The 16829-nt window shown below is 40.0% G+C and overlaps 1 protein-coding gene across 2 annotated transcripts in view; it reads left to right on the top strand.

Annotated features, from left to right (window-relative positions):
- The first annotated feature begins 4985 nt into the window (after nt 1-4985).
- FYB1 (FYN binding protein 1) overlaps nt 4986-16829 on the top strand; it is a 118499-nt gene continuing 106655 nt past the window's right edge. For both annotated transcript variants that reach the window (XM_036845486.1, XM_036845487.1), the window contains exon 1: nt 4986-5037. The gene's annotated coding sequence lies outside the window, so the exon portion shown is untranslated. The remainder of the gene's footprint in view (nt 5038-16829) is intronic.

Raw genomic sequence — 16829 nt, 5'->3', positions numbered from 1 at the left:
ATCTTTTCTATTTTTGTTTACATTTTATAATGGGTAAAGTATATTCCCAAAGCAAGATACATGGATGGATGTATGGATAGATAGATAGATAGATAGATAGATAGATAGATAGATAGATAGATAGATAGATAGATAGATAGATATCAGTAATAAATACCCAGATATTAGGGGCACATGCTCAAATTTTTTTTTTTGCTAGCCTTACACAATGAAAAATCTTGAATGACCACTTTTCTGCATGACAAAACTCAGGAAAGGAGAGACTCAAGAATGAGAAGGTGGGATATAGGTGCGAGTCTTGCATACCCACTACTCAGAGATCGCTGCCCTCTTTCAAAAGGTCCTGCCGGCTGATAGAACCCCACGTGGCAGAACCCCTGGAAGTTGTTCAAGTCCCTTCTACCTTTTCCTATTTTGAATGCATGTTTAGAATCTTAGACGCTGAGAGTTGGAAAAAAATCTTTGACATTGATCAGCTAGTTTTCTGCTTTCCTGAGGAGCAAGAAGAAAAGGGAGGTTAGAGAAGAAAGCTGGGGTCAGAGGGAGAAAGAGGAGAGTAAAGTAAAGAAAAGCCACCCTTTCTTCACACATTAACCTGGAGCTGGTCCTGCATCTGGCAGGTTGTGTTATTCCTCTGATTCGTGTGCAGGAGTTTTGCGGGGGTGTGCGGGGGTGGCCGTTAAAGTCAAAGAAAATAAGCAGAACCTGTTTCTTGGCTTGCCTCCTACGTGATCCGTTCTCATCCTAATCGCCAGTGTGTCTGGCAGTAGGGTGTTTCTGACGGCAGGCAGTGGACTCATTCCAGGAACACGCACCTTCGATGACCTGTGATCAGGACGTCATTGGCTTAGAGACGGAATTCCCGACACTCGGGCGTACGGAGCAGGGCAAGGGCGAAGTGTCGGAAGGGCGTGGCTTCATCTGTGCGTCACCTTGTGCTCCATAGTCTGGAGCGGGGCGGGGCTCGGGCTCTCCTGCCCAAGGCGTTCGCGTGCTGAGCAAGCAGAAGGTCGAAGCCCGCCCCGTGTGTCTTCCCACTACACCCAGATGCCCCTAGGAAAGGAAGCCATCAGGACTGTGCGAAAGCCTAACTTCAGGCCAAATCATTTTCACTCTCAAACGCATTCAGGATTTGTTTCCTGAATAAGTCGCTAGAGGCTCTAAATGGCACAGCAGAGCAGGCGTAGCCCCCGGAAGCAGATCACCTCTCCTTGAGCGGTAGTTGGATTGGCCATCGGCTTTGTGTCACTCCCATCTGAACTAGAAGATGAACTTTATCATTTTTTTTTTAACTGAGGGAAAGTAAACGTCATAATTGCTAAAGTGTAAGAACAATAATACACACAGTATTTTCATTTAGAATCAGAAAAGTAAGCTTGTTCACGGGTCATAGGTATAAACAGGCCAGTGCTATAGGTAGTAATTACCAGATAGAGATAGGGTAGTGTCCTCAGCCTGGGGTAGAGGTGAGGATGGGATGAGATAGGGATAGTAGAAGAATTTGCCTGGATTATAAAGACCAAAATTCTGATATCCTAAATAGGTATTGCTACTAGTAGTCATGAGTTGAGTAAGCTGACTTCCTCCATCCTCATCCATAACCCCCCAACTCACTAATTTTCCTCCTATAGTATTTTATTTCCTTGTGTGGCACAACAGAATTGCTCAAGATGGGGGAGAAAAAGCCTGGTACTCAGGTGCACGAAGAAGGAGCTATTCACTGAGACCTTCATCATTTGCTTAGAATTGCTTTTGCTGGGGGAGGGGGGGAGCCCTAAACATTTAATAAAATACCCAGAAGCACTGAGGTGTTAGCTATGCTTCTGTGGCAGATGTAATATAAGATCTAACATCTGATTTAAGAAATCTTTGAATTATTTTATTTTATTTTATTTTTATTTTATTGCTCAGGGTTCCTTGTAATTTATGAAAAGCTTTAGGGAGTAGCTACAAAAATAATGAAAAGTAGATATTCAGATACTAACCCCATATTACATTATTGGTTCCTTTAAAAAAAAATAGTATAAGTAATTCTTTCCAACTCTACCTTCTGTTAACATCACCTCAAGAAGGATTATATGTGAAAAAAAAATACGCCCCTCCTATCTTGTATTCTTTCCTCTAAATAATGGGAAAAGTACTACTGCTATATCATGTCTTGAAAGTCTTATATTAATCTGTTGGTTCAGAAAATTGGTTACATATATCCAGAGCATATGGTAAAAGAGGTTTACACCAAAAACAGTGTTTTTGCTTTTGCACTTATTGATTATAAGCTATATAACATAGAGAGGAATGGGGAGAACACAATGGAATGTTTATCTTCATTATTATGTAATTGTTATCAATAATAACAGATTATTGCCCAAATTTTCCTTTAGAAGGATTTATAAAAATAGGAAAAAATTGAGTGTTTATTATTCCATAATTATAAGATTAGCTCAAGATAAGATAGATTTGGGAAAATGTCTATACTTCCATTTATTTCAGGAACATATTATCATGTTACTAAACTGGCTTCATGGCTTTTTACTTGTTTTTTATTAAATCTTCAAACCTATTCAGAACTATCAGCAAACAGAGTTACCATCCAAACCCAATAAAATATTCAATTTTTAAAATATAATCTTTCTAAATGTGTATATTTCTTCTCCCCATTTTGGAAAGCAAAATTTATGTCTACACCTCAGAGGTAGAAATTGCTAGACTCACCTTTACCTGGGATAAATGCATAAAAAAATCAACTGCCCAAAAACCAGGAAGCCATCCTTGGCCTCTAATAAATTGATTCAATTCCACAATGTTTATACAGTACTTTCTGTGTGCCAGGCACCATACTAGAAGCTAGGAATCAAAGACAAAAAAGTTGCAGCCCACCCTTACAGAGCTCAAGGTCTAGAGAGAGACAGATTCCAACAACTAAAAGATAGCACAGAAGCCAAAGGAAGGCAGGCCACCTTCCCCAGTCTTTAGGGACTGAGGTCAGAAGTCGGTGATAAATCTACACTGGGCTTTGGGGCACGAGCAGGAGTTAACCAGGTGAAAGAAAAGAAAGGAGGTGCATTCCATGAAGACAGGGCACATTCTGGGTCCTGGGATTTTGTTTTGATTTTGACCTCAGGGGCAGGTTGGTGAGGAAGCAGAAACATGAGAGTGATTTTTAAAAGTTAACATTTTTCGGTACAGATGAACCTATTTGCAGGGCAGAAATAGAGATGCAGACATAGAGAATGGACTTGTGGACATGGGGGGCAAGGGAAGAGTGGGACGAATTGGGAGATTAGGATTGACATATATATACACTACCATGTGTAAAATAGATAGCTAGTGGGAACCTGCTGCATAGCACAGGGAGCTCAGTTGGTGCTCTGTGATGACCTAGATGGGTGGGATGAGGGGGTGATGTGTGAGAGAGGTCCAGGGGGGAGGGGACATGTGTATACATATGGCTGATTCACCTTGTTGTACAGCAGAAACTAACACGACATTGTAAAGCAATTGTACTCCAATAAAAGAAAAAATAAGAGAGTGGAAAAAAAAAAAGTTAACATTTTTCTTCTTTCTCTTTCTCTCCCTCATAACCATCCAGTAAATCCAGGGATGGTAGAGTTGCTCTCTGGTGCCAGGGCCCAGCCTCCTTCCATCTCTGGCTCTGCCATCCCTAGGGTATTAATAAGCCCTAGTCATCAATAAATCTGAATGACTCAGGCCCGCACAGCATTCTGGCAGAGAAAAGCACGGTGGGCCCAGCTTAAAAGCACTATGCAGAAGCTCTTCAGATCTCTTCGGCCTTGATCCCACGGTCCAAAACTTAGTCATATGGCCACAGCTACTGTCAAGAGGGGTAGAAAATGTAGTTGTAGTTGTATGCCTGGCTAAAAAGCAGGAATTATCTTACTGTAGAACAGGCGTTGGCAAACTTTCCGCAAAGGGCCAAATAGTAAATATTTTAGGCCATATACACTCCTTGTCATGTATCATTGCTCTTCTTCTTCTTTGTTTTTCTTCCAACTCTTTAAAAATGGGAAACCCATTCTTACCTTGAGGCTCTGCAAAACAGGCCATAGGCCAGATTGGGCACACAAGTCAAAGTTTGTCAACCCTATGGAAGAAAGGAAAATTATATAAGAAGGAAAGTGGCCATTCCTGGCATAACCTCTACAAGACTATAAACCACTCAGGGGAAGAGCCTTGTCTCATTCACCTTTGTGGCTAGCACAGTGCTGGCATATACAGTAGGTGCTTAATGTGGATGACTGATGAATGAATGAATGAATGAATGAATGAATAGAAGGGAGATAGGGGAGGTTAATTTAATAGCCACAATTTCTTAAAATCCCGTTTTGTGCCAATGGCAGTCTCTTAACATGGATTGTCATTTGAATACTCCATTTTCTCCAGAGTTTGAAGAAAAGTCTAACCAAGAACAGACAAGAGTGAATCCACTGGGCTTTCCACCCACTGCAATCCCCTTCAGTTCCTGCCGTCAAGCGGCCCACTTCACCTCCCAACTACAGATGCAATTGGGTCCCAAACATTCCACATGTTGGAGTGGACATCCTTAGTCCCAGCCCCCCGTCCTTGACCTCCACGGCAGGCGGACAACCCCGGGTGTGCAAGCAGATTACAGAACCAAAGGCCTTCCAGGTTCTTCCCTTTGACAACCATGGTGGCAGCAGAAGAGCCTTGACTTGGTTTTGCCCTTTTAAATATCACATGCTTGGTCGGACTGTCAGCAGAAGCAGACTGAATAGACTCTTTTTAGTTCCCCTCTTTCTCCTCCTTCTTACTCAATATCCTGAGGGCACAATAGAACTTTTCTTGTCTAAGTCAGCCTGGTGGGGCGGGGAGCGGGGAAGAGTGGATCACTCAACCATTCCCCTGAACATCTCCCGGCCAGGGCTCAGAAAGTGCCACAGGGCTTGGATTCTACATGCCGAGCAGACACAACAGCCAAAAGTGAGGGAGCCCAGCCCCTGGTCCCAGGAAGACCTACTCAATGAGACCACCCTCCCACTTCATTCTTCAGGAGTTCAGGTAACAGCTCTATCCAGGTTTCCTTTTTCAAACCAATGTGTGATTTTTTTTTTACAGCAGGAAAAGGTACCGCCTCCAAATTCTGGCAGCACAGATTGTGCTGGCTGGAATCATTGACAGAAAAGCATGTTCTGTTGGCAAATAGCAGAAGAGGTGGGCATCAGACACCACAACTCAGCCTCATTGTAGCCAGAAGGGTGATAAGCAGATGAAAATGTGTCTGTCACTTGCTGTTTCATAACTGGATAGGGCCTCTCACACATGCCTGTTCCAACCTCTGGTGCTGCTGGTATTAAATGAAGTCTTGCAACAAAACCAGAGCCCCGGTCCTAATTGGGCACAGAACGATTGATTTCATCTTGGCTGCTGACAAGCTTGTGCTTACCTTTCGATGAAGAAGAACAAATCTCACTTTCCCCCAAAGCTTAAGGAGCTGGCAGGAAGTGGGGATTCATGTGGAATTCCTACACAGACTAGGGAAAGGGGGCTCTGCTGCCATCAACCCTGCCTTCTCAGAAGGAATCCTGGCAAAGTAGGACAAATGATGACAAAGTGCTACAAGTCATCCGAGGAAATCTATTCAGAGCAACCGGTACCTCCAAAATTTAGTTGGAGACTTTGGCCCTCTTGTATGAATTGCTACCTCTCATGAAAAGAATCACAGGGCCTTTCCCCGCCCCTCCCCCCTTTTAACTAAACTTACAATGAGGTAATTAAAAGAAGAGCATAGGCCTCTTACTCTGTCTCCTACCAGCTGTGTGACTTTGGGCCAGCCACTTAACCTCTCTGTGCCTCAGTTTTCTCCTCTAAAAAAATGAGGATAATAGTAGTACTTACCTCACAGGGTTGTTGTGAGTATAAAATTATATATACTTATTGTGTACTAATATATAATGAGATCATTAATATTTGCCACTTTAAATATTTTGGCATTAGGGATTATTCTGTGTAGAAAAATAGATGGGTTTATGAACATAAAGCAAAATCATGGCTGTGCTTTTCTGTCCATGCTGAGAAACTGTCTGGGGAGGTTTTATGTTGATCAAAATACGTGCATGTACAAGATGGGGCACAAACTTCAGATTCTGATGCTCCAAGAAATTAATGATAAATGAGGGGCAGGAGGACGAGATTGTTCCTTCCAATAAAACCACATCTTTAAAAATGCTCCATTAAAGTTGATCATGAATTTCAAAGGAATCGCGGTGTATTCATTGGACACCCTGGAGAAGTTAGCGTTCTGTTTCAAAGAGAAATGTCTGGGAAGGACTCCATTTCTCTTGGGAAATTATTTTAAAAGTGCAAATCCATGCTGCCTGCATGTTATTTCCATCCATTTATTTAACTACCAGTGCACTTTGTTTCCCAGCTCCTGCGGGAATCCCGAGGCCCCTTTCCTGGACTCGAAGTTCAGTAAAGGTGGTTTTGAAAGTTATGGCGGCCTCATCGAGCAGTCACACCGCCACCTAGTGGCGCGAAGGCTAAGTGCACGCGATTGCTTTGAAGCTTGTTCTAGCCTTACTGTGCCTTAAAAGTCATGTTTTCTTTCTACTACTGGAATCCTATGTTAACGAGAGAGAGAGAGAGAGAGAGAAAGAAAGAGAGGTCAGGGGAAGTAGACAAAACCTTTCACTGGTCTGAGGCGTTAGCACAGGCTGCCTCTGGGTGAACATTTCTAAGAACAAGAATGTGGGAGAGGACCGTAGCCTACTGGCAAAGTTAAGGCTGTGGTCCCAGGGGTTGTGGCTAAGACCGTGGTTCCAGAATCAAGATCTGAGTTTGAATGGGGGGGGATGGGGTCTGCCATTCACCAGCTATGGGCCTTGGGTGAACTGCTGAACTGCCCCATGCCTTGGTTTCTTTTTCTATAAAATGGGGATAACAATAACTTCTTCATGGTTTATTATGAGCTCCTAGCAAAGAAGGAAATCCATAGCATTATCTATTGTCGTGACTGTTTTTAAAAGGAAGATGCTGTAGAAGCTGATATCTCACAGGTCAGGTAGCACAGGACAGTGGACCCAGTGGACGAACAAACAGGAGACCCAGATTCTGGTTCTGCCACTAAGTAGCTGTGTGACTTTGGACAGATCACTTACCCTGTTTCCTTTCCTGTAAAATGAAGAGCTTGAATTCACTGATGTTTAAGGTTATTTTCTTTCTCAAACACTGTGAGTCTAAGGTAAGTCTTCCCATTAAAATTGGCCCACCTTTAAGGCCCATTTTGATCTTTCCTTTTACCAAAGCCCAGGGTCAAGCATGTCCCAGGCATTTATTTCTATAGTTGCTGACTGATGAGAAATAGAGATTGGAATTGTCTCTGTATCAGCCACTAGGAATAGACCAAGTACATGTTTGGGCAGGGATGAGAATCCAAAGGGAAATTCTAGAAGCTGAAGAATATTCCCCCATCAGAAGCCGGTCTGGGGTTTCTCTGATACATTTGGAGGGTTCAGAACTTGCTTGGTTTTTTTAATCTCTGCTAACTAGCCTCCTTACATGGACAGGAAACCAGCAAAACCACTGAGCTGTATAAATTCAATATATACTTTATTAGTAGTATTGCCAAGTCTGTGCCACCAATGTTGGTTCGACTAGTACCTGATCTTTCTTCCAAGAGCACGTTAAATGCCACCAAAGCTCACCTACTGCATATAACTAATTCCCCACTCTGTTGTTCCAAGCCAGGGGCCATCCCAGCATGGACACCTTGCTCTGGGGTGGTAACAAATGGTGGCTCAGTAAAGATAATCATGAAACAAGACTTTCTGCCCTTCATCCTAAACCTCATCCATGCAAGTGCTTGGACATTTATAGAAATACAGAACAAAGGCATTTTGGATCTTTGTGAGGGTGGGTGTATTAATTTCTTGTGGATCCTATAACAAATTATCACAAACTAGGTGACTTACAACAACAGAAACTTATTCTCTCAGAGTTCTGGAGACCAGAGTTCTGAAATCAAGGCGTTGACAAGGCCATGCTCCCTCCAAAGGCTTTAGAGGAAAATCCATGTTTTGCCTCTTCCAACTTTTGGTGGCTGCCGGCATTCTTTGGCTTGTGGCTGCGTCACTCCAAGTCTGCCTCTACCTTCACATGGCCATCTCCTCCTCTCTTGTATTCTCCTCTTATAGGGACACTTGTCATTGGATTTAGTGCCACCCAGATAATCAGGATAATCCCCTCACATGAACCTTACATCTGCAAAACCCCCTTTTTCAAATAAGGTCATGTGCACAGGTTCTGAGACATGGACATATATTTTGAGATTGCTACCATTGAACCCACTTAGTGAGCACAGAAGACAGAGGGGAAATTTAGAAAGACAAGCAGTCAACATCTGCACCCCAGTTCTATTTACCCATGCTGAATCAGGGTAGCCCCGAAAGATATCCCAGGCCTTGCCATTGAATTTCTGCAACTCTGTTAGCAGGAGTTGATCAATAAAGATGTGAGGATAAGAGCAAGAGGGATCCAGGATCCCAATGGTTTTGCATCATTTTTGTACTCAGATATACCAGGGGACTCTACACCCTCCCATTTGTACTGGCTGGGCTGGTGATTCTCCATAAAGAAATTTTTAGAGAAACAAAGCAGGATGCGTTGGGACATTTAGCATGTGCAGCTTGAAAAAATCTCCAGGGTGATTCTACCACACCCTGTGCTTCTTGCCTTCCTCTTTCCTTGTCTTCACCTCAAAGAGGACATCCAAAATACCTTTATTTACCTTATCAGTCAAAAAATAACTTTAGTCAGTGACAAGTATGCTTGTACCTCTCAAGTCATTTTTACTGGTTTTATTCATATTAGAAATTTGACACTGGTCCATTGTTACACTTTAGCCACACTTATATGTAAGTCATTTAATTTTTTCTAAAAGTTTAAAAAAATATTTTGAATCAAACAAAATTTCATCTGGACAGTAAGATGTTTACATGTAAGTTTGATCTTATTGAAATGTCATTTTCTCCTCCCTTTTGAGTCATTTTCTTTTCTGTTAAATTGAAGTATAATTGATTTACAATACTGTGTTAGTTTCAGTTGTATAGCAAAGTGATTCAGATATATATTTTATATATATATATATATATATAATATATTCTTTTTTCAAATTCTTTTCCATTATAGGCTATTACAAGATATTGAATATAGTTCCCTGTGCTATACAGTAAAGCCTTGTTGTTTATTTTATACATAGTGGTGTGTACCTGTTGATCTCATACTCCTAATTTATCCCTTCTCCCCCCTTTCCTGTTTGGTAACCATAAGTTTGTTTTCTATGTCTGTGAGTCTGTTTCTGTTCTGTAAATAAGTTCATTTTTATTATTTTTTAGAACATATAAGGGATATCATATGATATTTGCCTCCCTCTGTCTGACTTACTTCACTCAGTATGACAATCTCTAGGTCCATCCATGTTGCTGCAAATGGCATTATTTCATTCTTTTTTTATGGCTGAGCAATATTTCATTTTATACATATATATGTATATACACATACATATATACCACATCTTCTTTATCCATTCATCTGTTGATGGACATTTAGGTTGCTTCCACATCTCGGCTATTGTAAATGGTGCTGCAATGAACACTGGGCTGCACCACCCCCTCTTCCCCCCCTTGGTATCCATAAGTTTGTTCTCTACATCTGTGTCGCTATTGCTGCTTTGCAAGTTCATCTGTACCGTTTTTCTGGATTCCACATATAAGTGATATTATATGATATTTGTTTTTCTCTTTCTGACTTATTTTACTCAGTATGACACTCTCTAGGTCTATCCACGTCTCTGCAAATGGCACTATTTCATTCCTTTTTATGGCTGAGTAATATTCCATTGTATATATGTACCACATCTTCTTTATCCACTCCTCTGTTGATGGACATTTATGTTGCTTCCATGTCCTGGCTATTGTAAATAGTTCTGCAATGAACATTGGGGTGCATGTATCTTTTTGAATTATGGTTTTCTCCAGGTATATGCCCGGGAGTGGGATTGCTGGGTCATATGGTAGTTCTATTTTTAGTTTTTTGAGGAACCTCCATACTGTTCTCCATAGTGGCTGTACCAATTTACATTCCCACCAACAGTGTAGGAGGGTTCCCCTTTCTCCACATCCTCTCCGGCGTTTATTGTTTGTAGATTTTTTGATGATGGCCATTATGACTGGTGTGAGGTGATACCTCATTGTAGTTTTGATTTGCATTTCTTTAATAGTTAGCAACATTGAGCATCTTTTCATGTACACGTTGGCCATCTTTATGTCTTCTTTGGAGAAATGTCTGTTTAGGTCTTCTGCCCATTTTTTGATTGGGTTGTTCGTTTTTTTGGTATCAAGTTGCATGAGCTGTTTGTATATTTTGGAAATAAGCCCTTGTCGGTTTACAAATATTTTCTCCCAGTCCATAGGTTGTCTTTCTTTTGTTTATGGTTTCCTTCGTTGTGCCAAAGCTTATAAGCTTGATTAGGTCCCATTTGTTTATTTTTGCTTTTATTTCTATTGCCTTGGAAGACTGACCTAAGAAAACATTGTTACAATTTATGTTCAGAGAATGTTTTGCCTGTGTTCTCTTCTAGGAGTTTTCTGGTGTCATGTCTTATACTTTAGTCTTTAAGCCATTTTGAATTTATTTTTTGTGTATGGTTTGAGGGATTGAGTCATTTTCACTTTGCCCTTGCAATCATTGTAACGTAGAAAAAAAGAAAGAAAACATCTCACTGTGGGAAAATATAAGATCAATTTTTTCACATCAGTTCACATCCATCTTCAACCTCACTTGGGCAATAAACTTTAAGCTGCAGCCAGGTGAGCAATCAACACCATCCCTGGGGGACCCTGGATGAGCCAGAATGGTGCCCCAGGTCCCTGAACTGACAATTGGATGACTCATTTTATGGACTCTAGGGGCAGATCTTTGCTGGAAAGAGACACTAATACAGTCACCTGCCTAAAACCCCACCCCCACACCAAGACACCCTTAGACCAAACATCAAAAAAAGCAAGCAGCATTGTTTCTCTTCTCTTAGTTGTTTCCCCTTTCCAGGTTGCCTGTGATGTTGCAAAGTCAATCAACATGTTCTGGCCAGAGCCATACACCCACTACACCTTTTCCTGTCTCCTTGTTCATCTCATCCTCTGAGTAGAACAAATGTTAACACATCACCTGCCACGATTAGGGATACTTGGACAGAAGGTAAATTATGAGAGTTTGGTGGAAAATTTTTTGTATCAGAAAAGGAAACTTAAAAAGTTTTGTATGTGAACTGAGAATTTAAACTCCAAATACTAACTACACAAGAAAGAAAGAGATCCACCAGAGGGCAGACAGCAGAAGCAAGAAGAACTACAATCCTGCAGCCTGTGGAACAAAAACCACATTCATAGAAATAAAGACAAGATGAAAAGGCAGATGGCTATGTACCAGAAGAAGGAAAAAGAAAAAAACCCAGAAAAACAACTAAATGAAGTGGAGATAGGCAATTTTCCAGAAAAATAATTCAGAATAATGATAGTGAAGATGATCCAGGACCTCAGAAAAAGGAACGGAGGTGAAGATTGAGAAGATGCAAGAAATGTTTAACAAAGACCTAGAAGAATTAAAGAACAAACAAACACAGAGGAACAATACAATAACTGAAATGCAAACTACACTAGAAGGAATCAATAGCAGAATAACTGAGGGAGAAGAATGGATAAGTGACCTGTAAGACAGAATGGTGGAATTCACTGCTGCAAAACAGAATAAAGAAAAAAGAATGAAAAGAAATGAAGACAGCCTAAGAGACCTCTGGGACAACATTACACACAACAACATTCGCATTATAGGGAAGAAAAGAAGAGAGAAAGGACCACAGAAAATATTTGAAGAGATTATAGTTGAAAACTTCCCTAACATGGGAAAGGAAATAGACACCCAACTCCAGGAAGCACAGCGAGTCCCATAAAGGATAAACCCAAGGAGAAACACGCTGAGACACATAGTAATCAAATTGGCAAAAATTAAAGACAAAGAAAAATTATTGAAAGCAGCAAGGGAAAAATGACAAATAACATACAAGGGAATTCCCATAAGGTTAACAGCTGATTTCTCAGCAGAAACTCTACAAGCCAGAAGGGAGTGGCATGATATACTTAAAGTGATGAAAGGGAAAAACCTACAACAAAGATTACTCTACCCGGCAAGGATCTCATTCAGATTCGATGGAGAAATCAAAAGCTTTACAGACAAGCAAAAGCTAAGAGAATTCAGCACCACCAAACTAGCTCTACAACAAATGCTAAAGGAACTTCTCTAAGTGGGAAATACAAGAGAAGAAAAGGACCTACAAAAACAAACCCAAAACAATTAAGAAAATGGCAATAGGAACATACATATCGATAATTACCTTAAACGTGAATGGATTAAATGCTCCAGCCAAAAGACACAGGCTCGCTGAATGGATACAAAAACAAGACCCATATATATGCTGTCTACAAGAGACCCACTTCAGACCTAGGGACACATACAGACTGAAAGTGAGGGGATGGAAAAAGATATTCCATGCAATTGGAAATCAAAAGAAAGCTGGTATAGCAATACTCCTATCAGATAAAATAGACTTTAAAATAAAGAATGTTACAAGAGACAAGGAAAGACACTAAATAATGATCAAGGGATCAATCCAAGAAGAAGATATAACAATTATAAATATATATGCACCCAACATAGGAGCACCTCAATACATAAGGCAACTGCTAACAGCAGTAAAAGAGGAAATCGAGAGTAACACAATAACAGTGGGGGACTTTAACATCTCACTTACACCAATGGACAGATCATCCAAAATGAAAATAAATAAGGAAACAGAAGCTTTAAATGACACAATAGACCAGATAGATTTAATTGATATTTATAGGACATTGCATCCAAAAACAACAGAATACACTTTCTTTTCAAGTGCGCATGGAACATTCTCCAGGATAGATCACATCTTGGGTCACAAATCAAGCCTCAGTAAATTTAAGAAAATTGAAATCATATCAAGCATCTTTTCTGACCACAATGCTATGAGATTAGAAATGAATTACAGGCGAACAAACGTAAAAAACACAAACACGTGGAGGCTAAACACTACATTACTAAATAACTAAGAGATCAGTGAAGAAATAAAAAAAATACCTAGAGACAAATGACAAAGAAAACACGACAATCCAAAACTGTTGGAATGCAGCAAAAGCAGTTCTAAGAGGGAAGTTTAGAGCTATACAAGCCTACCTCAAGAAACAAGAAAAATCGCAAATAAATAATCTAACCTTACACCTAAAGGAACTAGAGAAAGAAGAACAAACAAACCCCAAAGTTGGCAGAAGGAAAAAATCATAAAGATCAGAACAGAAATAAATGAAACAGAAACAAAGTAAACAATAGCAAAGATGAATAAAACTAAAAGCTGGTTCTTTAAGAAGATAAACAAAACTGATAAACCATTAGCCAGACTCATCAAGAAAAAGAGGGAGAGGACTCAAATCATAAAATTAGAAATGAAAAAGGAGAAGTTACAATATACACCGCAGAAATACAAAGCATCCTAAGAGACTACTACAAGCAAATCTATGCCAATAAAATGGACAACCTGGAAGAAATGAACAAATTCTTAGAAAGGTATAACCTTCCAAGACTGAACCAGGAAGAAATAGAAAATATAAACAGACCAATCACAAGTAATGAAATTGAAACTGTGATTAAAAATCTTCCAACAAACAAAAGTCCAGGACCAGATGGCTTCACAGGTGAATTCTATCAAACATTTAGAGAAGAGCTAACACCTATCCTTCTCAAACTCTTCCAAAAAATTGCAGAGGAAGGAACACTCCCAAACTCATTCTATGAGGTCTCCATCACCCTGATACCAAAACCAGACAAAGATATGACAAAAAAAGAAAATTACAGACCAATATCACTGATGAATATAGATGCAAAAATCCTCAACAAAATACTAGCAAACAGAATCCAACAACACATTAAAAGGATCATACACCATGAGCAAGTGGGATTTATCCCAGGGATGCAAAGATTCTTCAATATACGCAAATCAATGTGATACACCATATTAGCAAATTGAAGAATAAAAACCATATGATCATCTCAATAGATGCAGAAAAAGCTTTTGACAAAATTCAACACCTATTTATGACAAAAACTCTCCAGAAAGTGGGCATAGAGGGAACCTACCTCAACATAATAAAGGCCATATACGACAAACCCACAGCAAACATCATTCTCAATGGTGAAAAACTGAAAGCATTTCCTCTATGATCAGGAACAAGACAAGGATGTCCACTCTCACCACTATTATTCAACATAGTTTTGGAAGTCCTAGTCACAGCAATCAGAGAAGAAAAAGAAATAAAAGGAATCCAAATTGGAAAAGAACAAGTAAAACTGTCACTGTTTGCAGATGACATGATACTACACGTAGAGAATCCTAAAGATGCTACCAGAAAACTACTAGAGCTAATCAATGGATTTTGTAAAGTTGCAGGATACAAAATTAATGCACAGAAATCTCTTGCATTCCTATACACTAATGATGAAAAATATGAAAGAGAAATTAAGGAAACACTCCCATTTACCATTGCAACAAAAAGAATAAAATACCTTGGAATAAACCCACCGAGGGAGACAAAAGACCTGTATGCAGAAAACTATAAGACACTGATGAAAGAAATTATAGATGATACCAACAGATGGAGAGATAGATATACGATGTTCTTGGATTGGAAGAATCAATATTGTGAAAATGACTATACTACCCAAAACTCTACAGATTCAATGCAATCCCTATCAAATTACCAATGGCTGGCTTCCCTGGTGGCGCAGTGGTTGAGAGTCTGCCTGCCAATGCAGGGGACACGGGTTCGAGCCCTGGTCTGGGAAGATCAGGGTCTGGGAAGATGCCGCGGAGCAACTGGGCCCGTGAGCCACAACTACTGAGCCTGCGCGTCTGGAGTCTGTACTCTGCAACAAGAGAGGCCGTGATAGTGAGAGGCCCGCGCACCACGATGAAGAGTGGCCCTCGCTTGCCACAACTAGAGAAAGCCCTCGCACAGAAATGAAGACCCAACACAGCCAAAATTTATTAATTAATTTTTTTAAAAAATTACCAATGGCATTTTTTATGGAACTAGAACAAGAAATCTCAAAATTTGTATGGAGACACAAAAGACTCCGAATAGCCAAAGCAGTCTTGAGGGAAAAAAATGGAGCTGAAGGTATCAGACTCCCTGACTTCAGACTATACTACAAAGCTACAGTAATCAAGACAATATGGTAGTGACACAAAAACAGAGACATAGATCAATGGAACAAGATAGAAAGCCCAAAGATAAACCCACGCACCTATGGTCAACTAACCTATGACAAAGGAGGCAAGGATATACAATGGAGAAAAGACAGTCTCTTCAATAAGTGGTGCTGGGAAAATTGGACAGCTACATATAAAATAATGAAATTAGAACACTCCCTAACACCATACACAAAAATAAACTCAAAGTGGATTAGAGACCTAAATGTAAGACTGGACACTGTAAAACTCTTAGAGGAAAACATAGGAAGAACACTCTTTGACATAAATCACAGCAAGATCTTTTTTGATCCACTTCCTAGAGGAATGGAAATAAAAACAAAAATAAACAAATGGGACCTAATGAAACTTCAAAGCTTTTGCACAGCAAAGGAAACCATAAACAAGACGAAAAGGCAACCCTCAGAATCGGAGAAAATATTTGCAAACGAATCAACGGACAAAGGATTAATCTCCAAAATATATAAACAGCTCATGCAGCTCAATATTAAAAGAAGAAACAACCCAATCCAAAAATGGGCAGAAGACCTAAATAGACATTTCTCCAAAGAAGACATACAGATGGCCAAGAAGCACATGAAAAGCTGCTCAACATCACTAATTATTAGAGAAATGCAAATCAAAACTACAGTGAGGTATCACCTCACACCAGTTAGAATGGGCTTCATCAGAAAACCTACAAACAACAAATGCTGGAGAGGGTGTGGAGAAAAGGGAAACTTCTTGCACTGTTGGTGGGAATGTAAACTGATACAGCCACTGTGGAGAACAGTATGGAGGTTCCTTGAAACACTAAAAATAGAATTACCATATGATCCAGGAATCCCACTACTGGGCATATACCCAGTAAAAACCACAATTCAAAAAGACACATGCACCACAATGTTCATTGCAACACTGTTTACAATAGCCAGGTCATGGAAGCAACCTAAATGCCCATCGACAGATGAATGGATAAAGAAGATGTGGTACATATATACAATGGAATATTACTCAGCCATAAAAAGGAATGAAATTGAGTCATTTGTTGAGATGTGGATGGATCTAGAGTCTGTCATACAGAGTGAAGTAAGTCAGAAAGAGAAAAACAAATATTGTATATTAACACATATATGTGGAACCTAGAATAATGGTACAGATGAACTGGGTTGCAGGGCAGAAGTTGAGACACAGATGTAGAGAACAAACGTATGGACACCAAGGGGGGAAAGCCACAGGGGGGTGGGGGTGGTGGTGTGATGAACTGGGCGATTGGGATTGACATGTATACACTCATGTGTATAAAATAGATGACTAATAAGACCCTGCTGTATAAAAAAAATAGAAAAAACATATTTATATAAAGAAAGAAAGAAAGAAAGTCATGATCCTATGATGTATTTGGGAAAACACAGGACTTATCAGAAACTCTGGGTTTAGATCTCCTTTCTACCATGTGCTTGAACTC

This window comes from Balaenoptera musculus, chromosome 3 (assembly GCF_009873245.2).
Source record: "Balaenoptera musculus isolate JJ_BM4_2016_0621 chromosome 3, mBalMus1.pri.v3, whole genome shotgun sequence".
NCBI lineage: Eukaryota > Metazoa > Chordata > Mammalia > Artiodactyla > Balaenopteridae > Balaenoptera > Balaenoptera musculus.
This window is presented reverse-complemented; position numbering and strand designations above follow the sequence as displayed.